Source organism: Pleurodeles waltl, unplaced genomic scaffold (assembly GCF_031143425.1).
Source record: "Pleurodeles waltl isolate 20211129_DDA unplaced genomic scaffold, aPleWal1.hap1.20221129 scaffold_69, whole genome shotgun sequence".
NCBI classification, from domain to species: Eukaryota; Metazoa; Chordata; class Amphibia; order Caudata; family Salamandridae; genus Pleurodeles; species Pleurodeles waltl.
Window position 1 is genome coordinate 309709 of NW_027150390.1, and position 18385 is coordinate 328093.

Below are 18385 nucleotides of genomic sequence, written 5' to 3' on the forward strand. Positions count from 1 at the left end.
CAAATATGCAGAAAATGTTGGGGACTTTTGCCACATTTATCGGTGGTGGGTCTCGCACATTTTTTCCAGGGGAGAGATATTGACCTGAAACACTTTTTACTGCAGAGATGCTGCAGTTCTAAAGGCTGGTCGGGCAGAAGGGCTTAGCCGTTTCATTGCCTGCCCCCCTGCAGCCCATTACCAGCAGTTGTGAGTGGTGACTGCTGTTTGTAAAATAGAAAAATTTCAGGACATAGAAAGTCGCAGACGGAGCTTTTGGGATGCCTGCCTATGTCTTTGTTTATTATTTATCTAATAGCTGAGTAATCTGGTCAAGATATTTCTCTTTTTTTTAACATATTGCGTTAGAATAGCTACAGCTTGCTTAATGTATAAATATTAGCACTGCGTTGGCCGGGAATCGAACCCTGGTCAACTGCTTGGAAGGCAGCTATGCTCACCACTATACCACGAAAGCTCCGTGGCATAAGTTTTTTTTAAACTCTAGACATCACAACCCTGAGTTCAATGACTATATTGCACCAGTATCAGAGGTATTTTTGGTTTACAGACCAACATGAAAATCCGGAAAAAAGTTCTTGCAACTGCTAAGTAACTGGAGATTGAAACCAATGCAAAAGCTGCGCAGAAAAGGAGAAAGGGAAAGCAGCAGTTCAAATCATTAAAATAAGCATATATTGGCAGCAAGGGAAAAACAGCAGGGTAGAGAAAGAAAACAGCTCCACGAAATTCACAGGAGATTGATAATAGCAGGACAAAAAAAGGGAATAATAACGTTCCAAGCAGGCTCAGAAAGAAGAGCGAGGGTCCCATCTTTCGTTAATGGTCATAACTGTGCATCATTTCCTTTGAAGTGTAGGGTTGTTTCTCTGACCATCTGTCTCCCTGACTTTGAGCAGAGACCGATAGTTGAGCAGTCTCTTCCCACAAAAAGCTGGCACAAGCCTGCTGTTTTCCGCTCTGGCAGCGTGGAAACGAGAGAGTGGTCCTCACAAGAAAAAAAATCAATCCATGCTAGCAGAGGATGGTTTCGATCCATCGACCTCTGGGTTACGGGCCCAGCACGTTTCCGCTGCGCCACTCTGCTTCCTGTTCAAAATGCTGTGGTTATGCAGATCAGGAGCCTTCAGAGGAGTGGCATGGGATCGCTGGAGCTATTCTGGCAGGGCTCTCACCTCATTTGCCTAAGAATGTCACAAGGCATGCTGGGTGCAGAAAATCTTCGCCTTCCCCTCTCACAGTCAGTCATAGGGGAAAGTCAAGGCCCTCTCAGTCACTAGCCATGTCACGCCTTTGTCAAGACAGAAGCACCCCCACCCGCTCCTTCTCTGTGATCCTGCGCTACCATGCTCAGGTTTTGGCCTTACCTGGGAGCCAGAGGTGCACCCGGTGAGGGTTTGCCCGGTATGAGCGTTTGGGAGCGTTGTTTGGGAGCGTTCGGGACGTGAGTGGACTTAGGACTGGAAGTTCTGTCCATTCGAAGCAGCCAACCTTCCTGCTGCAGACAGGGGCTGTTCCCTTGGGTTTCTTTCACCTTGCTCTCGGATAAATTTGGTTGTATGCTGCAGTTGCCTGCAATGACTACAAGGTGGCGCTGCTTTGAGGTAAGAGCACAAATATGCTGAAAATGTTGGGGACTTTTGCCACATTTATCGGTGGTGGGTCTCGCACATTTTTTCCAGGGGAGAGATATTGACCTGAAACACTTTTTACTGCAGAGATGCTGCTGTTCTAAAGGCTGGTCGGGCAGAAGGGCTTAGCCGTTTCATTGCCTGCCCCCCTGCAGCCCATTTATTACCAGCAGTTGTGAGTGGTGACTGCTGTTTGTAAAATAGAAAAATTTCAGGACATAGAAAGTCGCAGACGGAGCTTTTGGGAAGCCTGCCTATGTCTTTGTTTATTATTTATCTAATAGCTGAGTAATCTGGTCAAGATATTTCTCTTTTTTTTAACATATTGCGTTAGAATAGCTACAGCTTGCTTAATGTATAAATATTAGCACTGCGTTGGACGGGAATCAAACCCGGGTCAACTGCTTGGAAGGCAGCTATGCTCACCACTATACCACCAACGCTCCGTGGCATATGTTTTTTTAAAACTCTAGACATCACAACCCTGAGTTCAATGACTATATTGCACCAGTATCAGAGGTATTTTTGGTTTACAGACCAACATGAAAATCCGGAAAAAAGTTCTTGCAACTGCTAAGTAACTGGAGATTGAAACCAATGCAAAAGCTGCGCAGAAAAGGAGAAAGGGAAAGCAGCAGTTCAAATCATTGAAATAAGCATATATTGGCAGCAAGGGAAAACAGCAGGGTAGAGAAAGAAAACAGCTCCACGAAATTCACAGGAGATTGATAATAGCAGGACAAGAAAAGGGAATAATAACGTTCCAAGCAGGCTCGGAAAGAAGTGCGAGGGTCCCATCTTTCGTTAATGGTCATAACTGTGCATCATTTCCTTTGAAGTGTAGGGTTGATTCTCTGACCATCTGTCTCCCTGACTTTGAGCAGAGACCGATAGTTGAGCAGTCTCTTCCCACAAAAAGCTGGCACAAGCCTGCTGTTTTCCGCTCTGGCAGCGTGGAAACGAGAGAGTGGTCCTCACAAGAAAAAAAATCAATCCATGCTAGCAGAGGATGGTTTCGATCCATCGACCTCTGGGTTATGGGCCCAGCACGCTTCCGCTGCACCACTCTGCTTCCTGTTCAAAACGCTGTGGTTATGCAGATCAGGAGCCTTCAGAGGAGTGGCATGGGATCGCTGGAGCTATTTTGGCAGGGCTCTCACCTCATTTGCCTAAGAATGTCACAAGGCATGCTGGGTGCAGAAAATCTTCGCCTTCCCCTCTCACAGTCAGTCATAGGGGAAAGTCAAGGCCCTCTTAGTCACTAGCCATGTCACGCCTTTGTCAAGACAGAAGCACCCCCACCCGCTCCTTCTCTGTGATCCTGCGCTACCATGCTCAGGTTTTGGCCTTACCTGGGAGCCAGAGATGCACCCGGTGAGGGCGAGCGTTTAGGAGCGTTCGGGACGTGAGTGGACTTAGGAATGGAAGTTCTGTCCATTCGAAGCAGCCAACCTTCCTGCTGCAGACAGGGGCTGTTCCCTTGGGTTTCTTTCACCTTGCTCTCGGATAAATTTGGTTGTATGCTGCTGTTGCCTGCGATGACTACAAGGTGGCGCTGCTTTCAGGTAAGAGCACAAATATGCAGAAAATGTTGGGGACTTTTGCCACATTTATCGGTGGTGGGTCTCGCACATTTTTTCCAGGGGAGAGATATTGACCTGAAACACTTTTTACTGCAGAGATGCTGCAGTTCTAAAGGCCGGTCGGGCAGAAGGGCTTAGCCGTTTCATTGCCTGCCCCCCTGCAGCCCATTACCAGCAGTTGTGAGTGGTGACTGCTGTTTGTAAAATAGAAAAATTTCAGGACATAGAAAGTCGCAGACGGAGCTTTTGGGATGCCTGCCTATGTCTTTGTTTATTATTTATCTAATAGCTGAGTAATCTGGTCAAGATATTTCTCTTTTTTTTAACATATTGCGTTAGAATAGCTACAGCTTGCTTAATGTATAAATATTAGCACGGCGTTGGCCAGGAATCAAACCCGGGTCAACTGCTTGGAAGGCAGCTATGCTCACCACTATACCACCAACACTCCGTGGCATATGTTTTTTTTAAACTCTAGACATCACAACCCTGAGTTCAATGACTTTATTGCACCAGTATCAGAGGTATTTTTGGTTTACAGACCAACATGAAAATCCGCAAAAAAGTTCTTGCAACTGCTAAGTAACTGGAGATTGAAACCAATGCAAAAGCTGCGCAGAAAAGGAGAAAGGGAAAGCAGCAGTTCAAATCATTGAAATAAGCATATATTGGCAGCAAGGGAAAAACAGCAGTGTAGAGAAAGAAAACAGCTCCACGAAATTCACAGGAGAGTGATAATAGCAGGACAAAAAAAGGGAATAATAACGTTCCAAGCAGGCTCAGAAAGAAGTGCGAGGGTCCCATCTTTCGTTAATGGTCATAACTGTGCATCATTTCCTTTGAAGTGTAGGGTTGATTCTCTGACCATCTGTCTCCCTGACTTTGAGCAGAGACCGATAGTTGAGCAGTCTCTTCCCACAAAAAGCTGGCACAAGCCTGCTGTTTTCCGCTCTGGCAGCGTGGAAACGAGAGAGTGGTCCTCACAAGAAAAAAAATCAATCCATGCTAGCAGAGGATGGTTTTGATCCATCGACCTCTGGGTTATGGGCCCAGCACGCTTCCGCTGCGCCACTCTGCTTCCTGTTCAAAATGCTGTGGTTATGCAGATCAGGAGCCTTCAGAGGAGTGGCATGGGATCGCTGGAGCTATTCTGGCAGGGCTCTCACCTCATTTGCCTAAGAATGTCACAAGGCATGCTGGGTGCAGAAAATCTTCGCCTTCCCCTCTCACAGTCAGTCATAGGGGAAAGTCAAGGCCCTCTCAGTCACTAGCCATGTCAAGCCTTTGTCAAGACAGAAGCACCCCCACCCGCTCCTTCTCTGTGATCCTGCGCTACCATGCTCAGGTTTTGGCCTTACCTGGGAGCCAGAGGTGCACCCGGTGAGGGCTTGCCCGGTATGAGCGTTCGGGAGCGTTCGGGATGTGAGTGGACTTAGGACTGGAAGTTCTGTCCATTCGAAGCAGCCAACCTTCCTGCTGCAGACAGGGGCTGTTCCCTTGGGTTTCTTTCACCTTGCTCTCGGATAAATTTGGTTGTATGCTGCAGTTGCCTGCGATGACTACAAGGTGGCGCTGCTTTCAGGTAAGAGCACAAATATGCAGAAAATGTTGGGGACTTTTGCCACATTTATCGGTGGTGGGTCTCGCACATTTTTTCCAGGGGAGAGATATTGACCTGAAACACTTTTTACTGCAGAGATGCTGCAGTTCTAAAGGCTGGTCGGGCAGAAGGGCTTAGCCGTTTCATTGCCTGCCCCCCTGCAGCCCATTTATTACCAGCAGTTGTGAGTGGTGACTGCTGTTTGTAAAATATAAAAATTTCAGGACATAGAAAGTCGCAGACGGAGCTTTTGGGATGCCTGCCTATGTCCTTGTTTATTATTTATCTAATAGCTGAGTAATCTGATCAAGCTATTTCTCTTTTTTTTAACATATTGCGTTAGAATAGCTACAGCTTGCTTAATGTATAAATATTAGCACTGCGTTGGCCTGGAATCGAACCCGGGTCAACTGCTTGGAAGGCAGCTATGCTCACCACTATACCACCAACTCTCCGTGGCATTTGTTTTTTTTAAACTCTAGACATCACAACCCTGAGTTCAATGACTATATTGCACCAGTATCAGAGGTATTTTTGGTTTACAGACCAACATGAAAATCAGGAAAAAAATTCTTGCAACTGCTCCGGAACTGGAGATTGAAACCAATGCAAAAGCTGCGCAGAAAAGGAGAAAGGGAAAGCAGCAGTTCAAATCATTGAAATAAGCATATATTGGCAGCAAGGGAAAAACAGCAGGGTAGAGAAAGAAAACAGCTCCACGAAATTCACAGGAGATTGATAATAGCAGGACAAAAAAAGGGAATAATAACGTTCCAAGCAGGCTCAGAAAGAAGTGCGAGTGTCCCATCTTTCGTTAATGGTCATAACTGTGCATCATTTCCTTTGAAGTGTAGGGTTGATTCTCTGACCATCTGTCTCCCTGACTTTGAGCAGAGACCGATAGTTGAGCAGTCTCTTCCCACAAAAAGCTGGCACAAGCCTGCGGTTTTCCGCTCTGGCAGCGTGGAAACGAGAGAGTGGTCCTCACAAGAAAAAAAATCAATCCATGCTAGCAGAGGATGGTTTTGATCCATCGACCTCTGGGTTATGGGCCCAGCACGCTTCCGCTGCGCCACTCTGCTTCCTGCTCAAAATGATGTGGTTATGCAGATCAGGAGCCTTCAGAGGAGTGGCATGGGATCGCTGGAGCTATTCTGGCAGGGCTCTCACCTCATGTGCCTAAGAATGTCACAAGGCATGCTGGGTGCAGAAAATCTTCGCCTTCCCCTCTCACAGTCAGTCATAGGGGAAAGTCAAGGCCCTCTCAGTCACTAGCCATGTCACGCCTTTGTCAAGACAGAAGCACCCCACCCGCTCCTTCTCTGTGATCCTGCGCTACCATGCTCAGGTTTTGGCCTTACCTGGGAGCCAGAGGTGCACCCGGTGAGGGCGAGCGTTTGGGAGCGTTCGGGACGTGAGTGTACTTAGGACTGGAAGTTCTGTCCATTCGAAGCAGCCAACCTTCCTGCTGCAGACAGGGGCTGTTCCCTTGGGTTTCTTTCACCTTGCTCTCGGATAAATTTGGTTGTATGCTGCAGTTGCCTGCGATGACTACAAGGTGGCGCTGCTTTCAGGTAAGAGCACAGATATGCTGAAAATGTTGGGAACTTTTGCCACATTTATCGGTGGTGGGTCTCGCACATTTTTTCCAGGGGAGAGATATTGACCTGAAACACTTTTTACTGCAGAGATGCTGCAGTTCTAAAGGCTGGTCGGGCAGAAGGGCTTAGCCGTTTCATTGCCTGCCCCCCTGCAGCCCATTACCAGCAGTTGTGAGTGGTGACTGCTGTTTGTAAAATAGAAAAATTTCAGGACATAGAAAGTCGCAGACGGAGCTTTTGGGATGCCTGCCTATGTCTTTGTTTATTATTTATCTAATAGCTGAGTAAGCTGGTCAAGATATTTCTCTTTTTTTTAACATATTGCGTTAGAATATCTACAGCTTGCTTAATGTATAAATATTAGCACTGCGTTGGCCGGGAATCAAACCCGGGTCAACTGCTTGGAAGGCAGCTATGCTCACCACTATACCACCAACGCTCCGTGGCATATGTTTTTTTTAAACTCTAGACATCACAACCCTGAGTTCAATGACTATATTGCACCAGTATCAGAGGTATTTTTGGTTTACAGACCAACATGAAAATCAGGAAAAAAGTTCTTGCAACTGCTAAGTAACTGGAGATTGAAACCAATGCAAAAGCTGCGCAGAAAAGGAGAAAGGGAAAGCAGCAGTTCAAATCATTGAAATAAGCATATATTGGCAGCAAGGGAAAAACAGCAGGGTAGAGAAAGAAAACAGCTCCACGAAATTCACAGGAGATTGATAATAGCAGGACAAAAAAAGGGAATAATAACGTTCCAAGCAGGCTCAGAAAGAAGTGCGAGGGTCCCATCTTTCATTAATGGTCATAACTGTGCATCATTTCCTTTGAAGTGTAGGGTTGATTCTCTGACCATCTGTCTCCCTGACTTTGAGCAGAGACCGATAGTTGAGCAGTCTCTTCCCACAAAAAGCTGGCACAAGCCTGCTGTTTTCCGCTCTGGCAGCGTGGAAACGAGAGAGTGGTCCTCACAAGAAAAAAAATCATTCCATGCTAGCAGAGGATGGTTTCGATCCATCGACCTCTGGGTTATGGGCCCAGCACGCTTCCTCTGCGCCACTCTGCTTCCTGTTCAAAATGCTGTGGTTATGCAGATCAGGAGCCTTCAGAGGAGTGGCATGGGATCGCTGGAGCTATTCTGGCAGTGCTCTCACCTCATTTGCCTAAGAATGTCACAAGGCATGCTGGGTGCAGAAAATCTTCACCTTCCCCTCTCACAGTCAGTCATAGGGGAAAGTCAAGGCCCTCTCAGTCACTAGCCATGTCACGCCTTTGTCAAGACAGAAGCACCCCCACCCGCTCCTTCTCTGTGATCCTGCGCTACCATGCTCAGGTTTTGGCCTTACCTGGGAGCCAGAGGTGCACCCGGTGAGGGCTTGCCCGGTATGAGCGTTTGGGAGCGTTGTTTGGGAGCGTTCGGGACGTGAGTGGACTTAGGACTGGAAGTTCTGTCCATTCGAAGCAGCCAACCTTCCTGCTGCAGACAGGGGCTGTTCCCTTGGGTTTCTTTCACCTTGCTCTCGGATAAATTTGGTTGTATGCTGCAGTTGCCTGCGATGACTACAAGGTGGCGCTGCTTTCAGGTAAGAGCACAAATATGCTGAAAATGTTGGGGACTTTTGCCACATTTATCGGTGGTGGGTCTCGCACATTTTTTCCAGGGGAGAGATATTGACCTGAAACACTTTTTACTGCAGAGATGCTGCAGTTCTAAAGGCTGGTCGGGCAGAAGGGCTTAGCCGTTTCATTGCCTGCCCCCCTGCAGCCCATTTATTACCAGCAGTTGTGAGTGGTGACTGCTGTTTGTAAAATAGAAAAATTTCAGGACATCGAAAGTCGCAGACGGAGCTTTTGGGAAGCCTGCCTATGTCTTTGTTTATTATTTATCTAATAGCTGACTAATCTGGTCAAGATATTTCTCTTTTTTTTAACATATTGCGTTAGAATAGCTACAGCTTGCTTAATGTATAAATATTAGCACTGCGTTGGCTGGGAATCGAACCCGCGTCAACTGCTTGGAAGGCAGCTATGCTCACCACTATACCACCAACGCTCCGTGGCATATGTTTTTTTTAAACTCTAGACATCACAACCCTGAGTTCAATGACTATATTGCACCAGTATCAGAGGTATTTTTGGTTTACAGACCAACATGAAAATCCGGAAAAAAGTTCTTGCAACTGCTAAGTAACTGGAGATTGAAACCAATGCAAAAGCTGCGCAGAAAAGGAGAAAGGGAAAGCAGCAGTTCAAATCATTGAAATAAGCATATATTGGCAGCAAGGGAAAAACAGCAGGGTAGAGAAAGAAAACAGCTCCACGAAATTCACAGGAGATTGATAATAGCAGGACAAAAAAAGGGTATAATAACGTTCCAAGCAGGCTCAGAAAGAAGTGCGAGGGTCCCATCTTTCGTTAATGGTCATAACTGTGCATCATTTCCTTTGAAGTGTAGGGTTGATTCTCTGACCATCTGTCTCCCTGACTTTGAGCAGAGACCGATAGTTGAGCAGTCTCTTCCCACAAAAAGCTGGCACAAGCCTGCTGTTTTCCGCTCTGGCAGCGTGGAAACGAGAGAGTGGTCCTCACAAGAAAAAAAATCAATCCATGCTAGCAGAGGATGGTTTCGATCCATCGACCTCTGGGTTATGGGCCCAGCACGCTTCCGGTGCGCCACTCTGCTTCCTGTTCAAAACGCTGTGGTTATGCAGATCAGGAGCCTTCAGAGGAGTGGCATGGGATCGCTGGAGCTATTCTGGCAGGGCTCTCACCTCATTTGCCTAAGAATGTCACAAGGCATGCTGGATGCAGAAAATCTTCGCCTTCCCCTCTCACAGTCAGTCATAGGGGAAAGTCAAGGCCCTCTTAGTCACTAGCCATGTCACGCCTTTGTCAAGACAGAAGCACCCCCACCCGCTCCTTCTCTGTGATCCTGCGCTACCATGCTGAGGTTTTGGCCTTACCTGGGAGCCAGAGGTGCACCCGGTGAGGGCGAGCGTTTGGGAGCGTTCGGGACGTGAGTGGACTTAGGACTGGAAGTTCTGTCCATTCGAAGCAGCCAACCTTCCTGCTGCAGACAGGGGCTGTTCCCTTGGGTTTCTTTCACCTTGCTCTCGGATAAATTTGGTTGTATGCTGCAGTTGCCTGCGATGACTACAAGGTGGCGCTGCTTTCAGGTAAGAGCACAAATATGCAGAAAATGTTGGGGACTTTTGCCACATTTATCGGTGGTGGGTCTCGCACATTTTTTCCAGGGGAGAGATATTGACCTGAAACACTTTTTACTGCAGAGATGCTGCAGTTCTAAAGTCTGGTCGGGCAGAAGGGCTTAGCCGTTTCATTGCCTGCCCCCCTGCAGCCCATTTATTACCAGCAGTTGTGAGTGGTGACTGCTGTTTGTAAAATATAAAAATTTCAGGACATAGAAAGTCGCAGACGGAGCTTTTGGGATGCCTGCCTATGTCCTTGTTTATTATTTATCTAATAGCTGAGTAATCTGATCAAGCTATTTCTCTTTTTTTTAACATATTGCATTAGAATAGCTACAGCTTGCTTAATGTATAAATATTAGCACTGCGTTGGCCTGGAATCGAACCCGGGTCAACTGCTTGGAAGGCAGCTATGCTCACCACTATACCACCAACTCTCCGTGGCATTTGTTTTTTTTAAACTCTAGACATCACAACCCTGAGTTCAATGACTATATTGCACCAGTATCAGAGGTATTTTTGGTTTACAGACCAACATGAAAATCAGGAAAAAAATTCTTGCAACTGCTCCGGAACTGGAGATTGAAACCAATGCAAAAGCTGCGCAGAAAAGGAGAAAGGGAAAGCAGCAGTTCAAATCATTGAAATAAGCATATATTGGCAGCAAGGGAAAAACAGCAGGGTAGAGAAAGAAAACAGCTCCACGAAATTCACAGGAGATTGATAATAGCAGGACAAAAAAAGGGAATAATAACGTTCCAAGCAGGCTCAGAAAGAAGTGCGAGTGTCCCATCTTTCGTTAATGGTCATAACTGTGCATCATTTCCTTTGAAGTGTAGGGTTGATTCTCTGACCATCTGTCTCCCTGACTTTGAGCAGAGACCGATAGTTGAGCAGTCTCTTCCCACAAAAAGCTGGCACAAGCCTGCGGTTTTCCGCTCTGGCAGCGTGGAAACGAGAGAGTGGTCCTCACAAGAAAAAAAATCAATCCATGCTAGCAGAGGATGGTTTTGATCCATCGACCTCTGGGTTATGGGCCCAGCACGCTTCCGCTGCGCCACTCTGCTTCCTGCTCAAAATGATGTGGTTATGCAGATCAGGAGCCTTCAGAGGAGTGGCATGGGATCGCTGGAGCTATTCTGGCAGGGCTCTCACCTCATGTGCCTAAGAATGTCACAAGGCATGCTGGGTGCAGAAAATCTTCGCCTTCCCCTCTCACAGTCAGTCATAGGGGAAAGTCAAGGCCCTCTCAGTCACTAGCCATGTCACGCCTTTGTCAAGACAGAAGCACCCCACCCGCTCCTTCTCTGTGATCCTGCGCTACCATGCTCAGGTTTTGGCCTTACCTGGGAGCCAGAGGTGCACCCGGTGAGGGCGAGCGTTTGGGAGCGTTCGGGACGTGAGTGTACTTAGGACTGGAAGTTCTGTCCATTCGAAGCAGCCAACCTTCCTGCTGCAGACAGGGGCTGTTCCCTTGGGTTTCTTTCACCTTGCTCTCGGATAAATTTGGTTGTATGCTGCAGTTGCCTGCGATGACTACAAGGTGGCGCTGCTTTCAGGTAAGAGCACAGATATGCTGAAAATGTTGGGAACTTTTGCCACATTTATCGGTGGTGGGTCTCGCACATTTTTTCCAGGGGAGAGATATTGACCTGAAACACTTTTTACTGCAGAGATGCTGCAGTTCTAAAGGCTGGTCGGGCAGAAGGGCTTAGCCGTTTCATTGCCTGCCCCCCTGCAGCCCATTACCAGCAGTTGTGAGTGGTGACTGCTGTTTGTAAAATAGAAAAATTTCAGGACATAGAAAGTCGCAGACGGAGCTTTTGGGATGCCTGCCTATGTCTTTGTTTATTATTTATCTAATAGCTGAGTAAGCTGGTCAAGATATTTCTCTTTTTTTTAACATATTGCGTTAGAATATCTACAGCTTGCTTAATGTATAAATATTAGCACTGCGTTGGCCGGGAATCAAACCCGGGTCAACTGCTTGGAAGGCAGCTATGCTCACCACTATACCACCAACGCTCCGTGGCATATGTTTTTTTTAAACTCTAGACATCACAACCCTGAGTTCAATGACTATATTGCACCAGTATCAGAGGTATTTTTGGTTTACAGACCAACATGAAAATCAGGAAAAAAGTTCTTGCAACTGCTAAGTAACTGGAGATTGAAACCAATGCAAAAGCTGCGCAGAAAAGGAGAAAGGGAAAGCAGCAGTTCAAATCATTGAAATAAGCATATATTGGCAGCAAGGGAAAAACAGCAGGGTAGAGAAAGAAAACAGCTCCACGAAATTCACAGGAGATTGATAATAGCAGGACAAAAAAAGGGAATAATAACGTTCCAAGCAGGCTCAGAAAGAAGTGCGAGGGTCCCATCTTTCATTAATGGTCATAACTGTGCATCATTTCCTTTGAAGTGTAGGGTTGATTCTCTGACCATCTGTCTCCCTGACTTTGAGCAGAGACCGATAGTTGAGCAGTCTCTTCCCACAAAAAGCTGGCACAAGCCTGCTGTTTTCCGCTCTGGCAGCGTGGAAACGAGAGAGTGGTCCTCACAAGAAAAAAAATCATTCCATGCTAGCAGAGGATGGTTTCGATCCATCGACCTCTGGGTTATGGGCCCAGCACGCTTCCTCTGCGCCACTCTGCTTCCTGTTCAAAATGCTGTGGTTATGCAGATCAGGAGCCTTCAGAGGAGTGGCATGGGATCGCTGGAGCTATTCTGGCAGTGCTCTCACCTCATTTGCCTAAGAATGTCACAAGGCATGCTGGGTGCAGAAAATCTTCACCTTCCCCTCTCACAGTCAGTCATAGGGGAAAGTCAAGGCCCTCTCAGTCACTAGCCATGTCACGCCTTTGTCAAGACAGAAGCACCCCCACCCGCTCCTTCTCTGTGATCCTGCGCTACCATGCTCAGGTTTTGGCCTTACCTGGGAGCCAGAGGTGCACCCGGTGAGGGCTTGCCCGGTATGAGCGTTCGGGAGCGTTGTTTGGGAGCGTTCGGGACGTGAGTGGACTTAGGACTGGAAGTTCTGTCCATTCGAAGCAGCCAACCTTCCTGCTGCAGACAGGGGCTGTTCCCTTGGGTTTCTTTCACCTTGCTCTCGGATAAATTTGGTTGTATGCTGCAGTTGCCTGCGATGACTACAAGGTGGCGCTGCTTTCAGGTAAGAGCACAAATATGCTGAAAATGTTGGGGACTTTTGCCACATTTATCGGTGGTGGGTCTCGCACATTTTTTCCAGGGGAGAGATATTGACCTGAAACACTTTTTACTGCAGAGATGCTGCAGTTCTAAAGGCTGGTCGGGCAGAAGGGCTTAGCCGTTTCATTGCCTGCCCCCCTGCAGCCCATTTATTACCAGCAGTTGTGAGTGGTGACTGCTGTTTGTAAAATAGAAAAATTTCAGGACATCGAAAGTCGCAGACGGAGCTTTTGGGAAGCCTGCCTATGTCTTTGTTTATTATTTATCTAATAGCTGACTAATCTGGTCAAGATATTTCTCTTTTTTTTAACATATTGCGTTAGAATAGCTACAGCTTGCTTAATGTATAAATATTAGCACTGCGTTGGCTGGGAATCGAACCCGCGTCAACTGCTTGGAAGGCAGCTATGCTCACCACTATACCACCAACGCTCCGTGGCATATGTTTTTTTTAAACTCTAGACATCACAACCCTGAGTTCAATGACTATATTGCACCAGTATCAGAGGTATTTTTGGTTTACAGACCAACATGAAAATCCGGAAAAAAGTTCTTGCAACTGCTAAGTAACTGGAGATTGAAACCAATGCAAAAGCTGCGCAGAAAAGGAGAAAGGGAAAGCAGCAGTTCAAATCATTGAAATAAGCATATATTGGCAGCAAGGGAAAAACAGCAGGGTAGAGAAAGAAAACAGCTCCACGAAATTCACAGGAGATTGATAATAGCAGGACAAAAAAAGGGTATAATAACGTTCCAAGCAGGCTCAGAAAGAAGTGCGAGGGTCCCATCTTTCGTTAATGGTCATAACTGTGCATCATTTCCTTTGAAGTGTAGGGTTGATTCTCTGACCATCTGTCTCCCTGACTTTGAGCAGAGACCGATAGTTGAGCAGTCTCTTCCCACAAAAAGCTGGCACAAGCCTGCTGTTTTCCGCTCTGGCAGCGTGGAAACGAGAGAGTGGTCCTCACAAGAAAAAAAATCAATCCATGCTAGCAGAGGATGGTTTCGATCCATCGACCTCTGGGTTATGGGCCCAGCACGCTTCCGGTGCGCCACTCTGCTTCCTGTTCAAAACGCTGTGGTTATGCAGATCAGGAGCCTTCAGAGGAGTGGCATGGGATCGCTGGAGCTATTCTGGCAGGGCTCTCACCTCATTTGCCTAAGAATGTCACAAGGCATGCTGGATGCAGAAAATCTTCGCCTTCCCCTCTCACAGTCAGTCATAGGGGAAAGTCAAGGCCCTCTTAGTCACTAGCCATGTCACGCCTTTGTCAAGACAGAAGCACCCCCACCCGCTCCTTCTCTGTGATCCTGCGCTACCATGCTGAGGTTTTGGCCTTACCTGGGAGCCAGAGGTGCACCCGGTGAGGGCGAGCGTTTGGGAGCGTTCGGGACGTGAGTGGACTTAGGACTGGAAGTTCTGTCCATTCGAAGCAGCCAACCTTCCTGCTGCAGACAGGGGCTGTTCCCTTGGGTTTCTTTCACCTTGCTCTCGGATAAATTTGGTTGTATGCTGCAGTTGCCTGCGATGACTACAAGGTGGCGCTGCTTTCAGGTAAGAGCACAAATATGCAGAAAATGTTGGGGACTTTTGCCACATTTATCGGTGGTGGGTCTCGCACATTTTTTCCAGGGGAGAGATATTGACCTGAAACACTTTTTACTGCAGAGATGCTGCAGTTCTAAAGGCTGGTCGGGCAGAAGGGCTTAGCCGTTTCATTGCCTGCCCCCCTGCAGCCCATTACCAGCAGTTGTGAGTGGTGACTGCTGTTTGTAAAATAGAAAAATTTCAGGACATAGAAAGTCGCAGACGGAGCTTTTGGGATGCCTGCCTATGTCTTTGTTTATTATTTATCTAATAGCTGAGTAATCTGGTCAAGATATTTCTCTTTTTTTTAACATATTGCGTTAGAATAGCTACGGCTTGCTTAATGTATAAATATTAGCACTGCGTTGGCTGGGAATCGAACCCGGGTCAACTGATTGGAAGGCAGCTATGCTCACCACTATACCACCAACACTCCGTGGCATATGTTTTTTTTAAACTCTAGACATCACAACCCTGAGTTCAATGACTATATTGCACCAGTATCAGAGGTATTTTTGGTTTACAGACCAACATGAAAATCCGGAAAAAAGTTCTTGCAACTGCTAAGTAACTGGAGATTGAAACCAATGCAAAAGCTGCGCAGAAAAGGAGAAAGGGAAAGCAGCAGTTCAAATCATTGAAATAAGCATATATTGGCAGCAAGGGAAAAACAGCAGGGTAGAGAAAGAAAACAGCTCCACAAAATTCACAGGAGATTGATAATAGCAGGACAAAAAAAGGGAATAATAACGTTCCAAGCAGGCTCAGAAAGAAGTGCGAGGGTCCCATCTTTCGTTAATGGTCATAACTGTGCATCATTTCCTTTGAAGTGTAGGGTTGATTCTCTGACCATCTGTCTCCCTGACTTTGAGCAGAGACCGATAGTTGAGCAGTCTCTTCCCACAAAAAGCTGGCACAAGCCTGCTGTTTTCCGCTCTGGCAGCGTGGAAACGAGAAAGTGGTCATCACAAGAAAAAAAATCAATCCATGCTAGCAGAGGATGGTTTCGATCCATCGACCTCTGGGTTATGGGCCCAGCACGCTTCCGCTGCGCCACTCTGCTTCCTGTTCAAAATGCTGTGGTTATGCAGATCAGGAGCCTTCAGAGGAGTGGCATGGGATCGCTGGAGCTATTCTGGCAGGGCTCTCACCTCATTTGCCTAAGAATGTCACAAGGCATGCTGGGTGCAGAAAATCTTCGCCTTCCCCTCTCACAGTCAGTCATAGGGGAAAGTCAAGGCCCTCTCAGTCACTAGCCATGTCACGCCTTTGTCAAGACAGAAGCACCCCCACCCGCTCCTTCTCTGTGATCCTGCGCTACCATGCTCAGGTTTTGACCTTACCTGGGAGCCAGAGGTGCACCCGGTGAGGGCTGAGTGTTCGGGATGTGAGTGGATTTAGGACTGGAAGTTCTGTCCATTCGAAGCAGCCAACCTTCCTGCTGCAGACAGGGGCTGATCCCTTGGGTTTCTTTCACCTTGCTCTCGGATAAATTTGGTTGTATGCTGCAGTTGCCTGCGATGACTACAAGGTGGCGCTGCTTTCAGGTAAGAGCACAAATATGCAGAAAATGTTGGGGACTTTTGCCACATTTATCAGTGGTGGGTCTCGCACATTTTTTCCAGGGGAGAGATATTGACCTGAAACACTTTTTACTGCAGAGATGCTGCAGTTCTAAAGGCTGGTCGGGCAGAAGGGCTTAGCCGTTTCATTGCCTGCCCCCCTGCAGCCCATTACCAGCAGTTGTGAGTGGTGACTGCTGTTTGTAAAATAGAAAAATTTCAGGACATAGAAAGTCGCAGATGGAGCTTTTGGGATGCCTGCCTATGTCTTTGTTTATTATTTATCTAATAGCTGAGTAATCTGGTCAAGATATTTATCTTTTTTTTAACATATTGCGTTAGAATAGCTACAGCTTGCTTAATGTATAAATATTAGCACGGCGTTGGCCAGGAATCAAACCCGGGTCAACTGCTTGGAAGGCAGCTATGCTCACCACTATACCACCAACGCTCCGTGGCATATGTTTTTTTTAAACTCTAGACATCACAACCCTGAGTTCAATGACTTTATTGCACCAGTATCAGAGGTATTTTTGGTTTACAGACCAACATGAAAATCCGGAAAAAAGTTCTTGCAACTGCTAAGTAACTGGAGATTGAAACCAATGCAAAAGCTGCGCAGAAAAGGAGAAAGGGAAAGCAGCAGTTCAAATCATTGAAATAAGCATATATTGGCAGCAAGGGAAAAACAGCAGTGTAGAGAAAGAAAACAGCTCCACGAAATTCACAGGAGAGTGATAATAGCAGGACAAAAAAAGGGAATAATAACGTTCCAAGAAGGCTCAGAAAGAAGTGCGAGGGTCCCATCTTTCGTTAATGGTCATAACTGTGCATCATTTCCTTTGAAGTGTAGGGTTGATTCTCTGACCATCTGTCTCCCTGACTTTGAGCAGAGACCGATAGTTGAGCAGTCTCTTCCCACAAAAAGCTGGCACAAGCCTGCTGTTTTCCGCTCTGGCAGCGTGGAAACGAGAGAGTGGTCCTCACAAGAAAAAAAATCAATCCATGCTAGCAGAGGATGGTTTTGATCCATCGTCCTCTGGGTTATGGGCCCAGCACGCTTCCGCTGCGCCACTCTGCTTCCTGTTCAAAATGCTGTGGTTATGCAGATCAGGAGCCTTCAGAGGAGTGGCATGGGATCGCTGGAGCTATTCTGGCAGGGCTCTCACCTCATTTGCCTAAGAATGTCACAAGGCATGCTGGGTGCAGAAAATCTTCGCCTTCCCCTCTCACAGTCAGTCATAGGGGAAAGTCAAGGCCCTCTCAGTCACTAGCCATGTCACGCCTTTGTCAAGACAGAAGCACCCCCACCCGCTCCTTCTCTGTGATCCTGCGCTACCATGCTCAGGTTTTGGCCTTACCTGGGAGCCAGAGGTGCACCCGGTGAGGGCTTGCCCGTTATGAGCGTTTGGGAGCGTTCGGGATGTGAGTGGACTTAGGACTGGAAGTTCTGTCCATTCGAAGCAGCCAACCTTCCTGCTGCAGACAGGGGCTGTTCCCTTGGGTTTCTTTCACCTTGCTCTCGGATAAATTTGGTTGTATGCTGCAGTTGCCTGCGATGACTACAAGGTGGCGCTGCTTTCAGGTAAGAGCACAAATATGCAGAAAATGTTGGGGACTTTTGCCACATTTATCGGTGGTGGGTCTCGCACATTTTTTCCAGGGGAGAGATATTGACCTGAAACACTTTTTACTGCAGAGATGCTGCAGTTCTAAAGGCTGGTCGGGCAGAAGTGCTTAGCCGTTTCATTGCCTGCCCCCCTGCAGCCCATTTATTACCAGCAATTGTGAGTGGTGACTGCTGTTTGTAAAATATAAAAATTTCAGGACATAGAAAGTCGCAGACGGAGCTTTTGGGATGCCTGCCTATGTCTTTGTTTATTATTTATCTAATAGCTGAGTAATCTGGTCAAGATATTTCTCTTTTTTTTAACATATTGCGTTAGAATAGCTACAGCTTGCTTAATGTATAAATATTAGCACTGCGTTGGCCGGGAATCGAACCCGGGTCAACTGCTTGGAAGGCAGCTATGCTCACCACTATACCACCAACGCTCCGTGGCATATGTTTTTTTTAAACTCTAGACATCACAACCCTGAGTTCAATGACTATATTGCACCAGTATCAGAGGTATTTTTGGTTTACAGACCAACATGAAAATCAGGAAAAAAATTCTTGCAAATGCTACGGAACTGGAGATTGAAACCAATGCAAAAGCTGCGCAGAAAAGGAGAAAGGGAAAGCAGCAGTTCAAATCATTGAAATAAGCATATATTGGCAGCAAGGGAAAAACAGCAGGGTAGAGAAAGAAAACAGCTCCACGAAATTCACAGGAGATTGATAATAGCAGGACAAAAAAAGGGAATAATAACGTTCCAAGCAGCCTCAGAAAGAAGT

General features: G+C 46.9%; 4 non-coding genes across 4 annotated transcripts; all 4 read right to left on the minus strand.

Annotated features, from left to right (window-relative positions):
* Window positions 1–1015: 1015 nt before the first annotated feature.
* On the minus strand, window positions 1016–1087 carry TRNAT-CGU (transfer RNA threonine (anticodon CGU)). The gene has a single exon. It is a non-coding gene; the product is annotated as a tRNA-Thr (tRNA).
* Window positions 1088–6782: 5695 nt separating this feature from the next.
* Window positions 6783–6854, minus strand: TRNAG-UCC (transfer RNA glycine (anticodon UCC)). Its single transcript has one exon. It is a non-coding gene; the product is annotated as a tRNA-Gly (tRNA).
* Window positions 6855–11580: 4726 nt separating this feature from the next.
* TRNAG-UCC (transfer RNA glycine (anticodon UCC)) lies at window positions 11581–11652 on the minus strand. The gene has a single exon. It is a non-coding gene; the product is annotated as a tRNA-Gly (tRNA).
* A 6318-nt stretch (window positions 11653–17970) lies between these two features.
* TRNAG-UCC (transfer RNA glycine (anticodon UCC)) lies at window positions 17971–18042 on the minus strand. The gene has a single exon. It is a non-coding gene; the product is annotated as a tRNA-Gly (tRNA).
* Window positions 18043–18385: the final 343 nt, after the last annotated feature.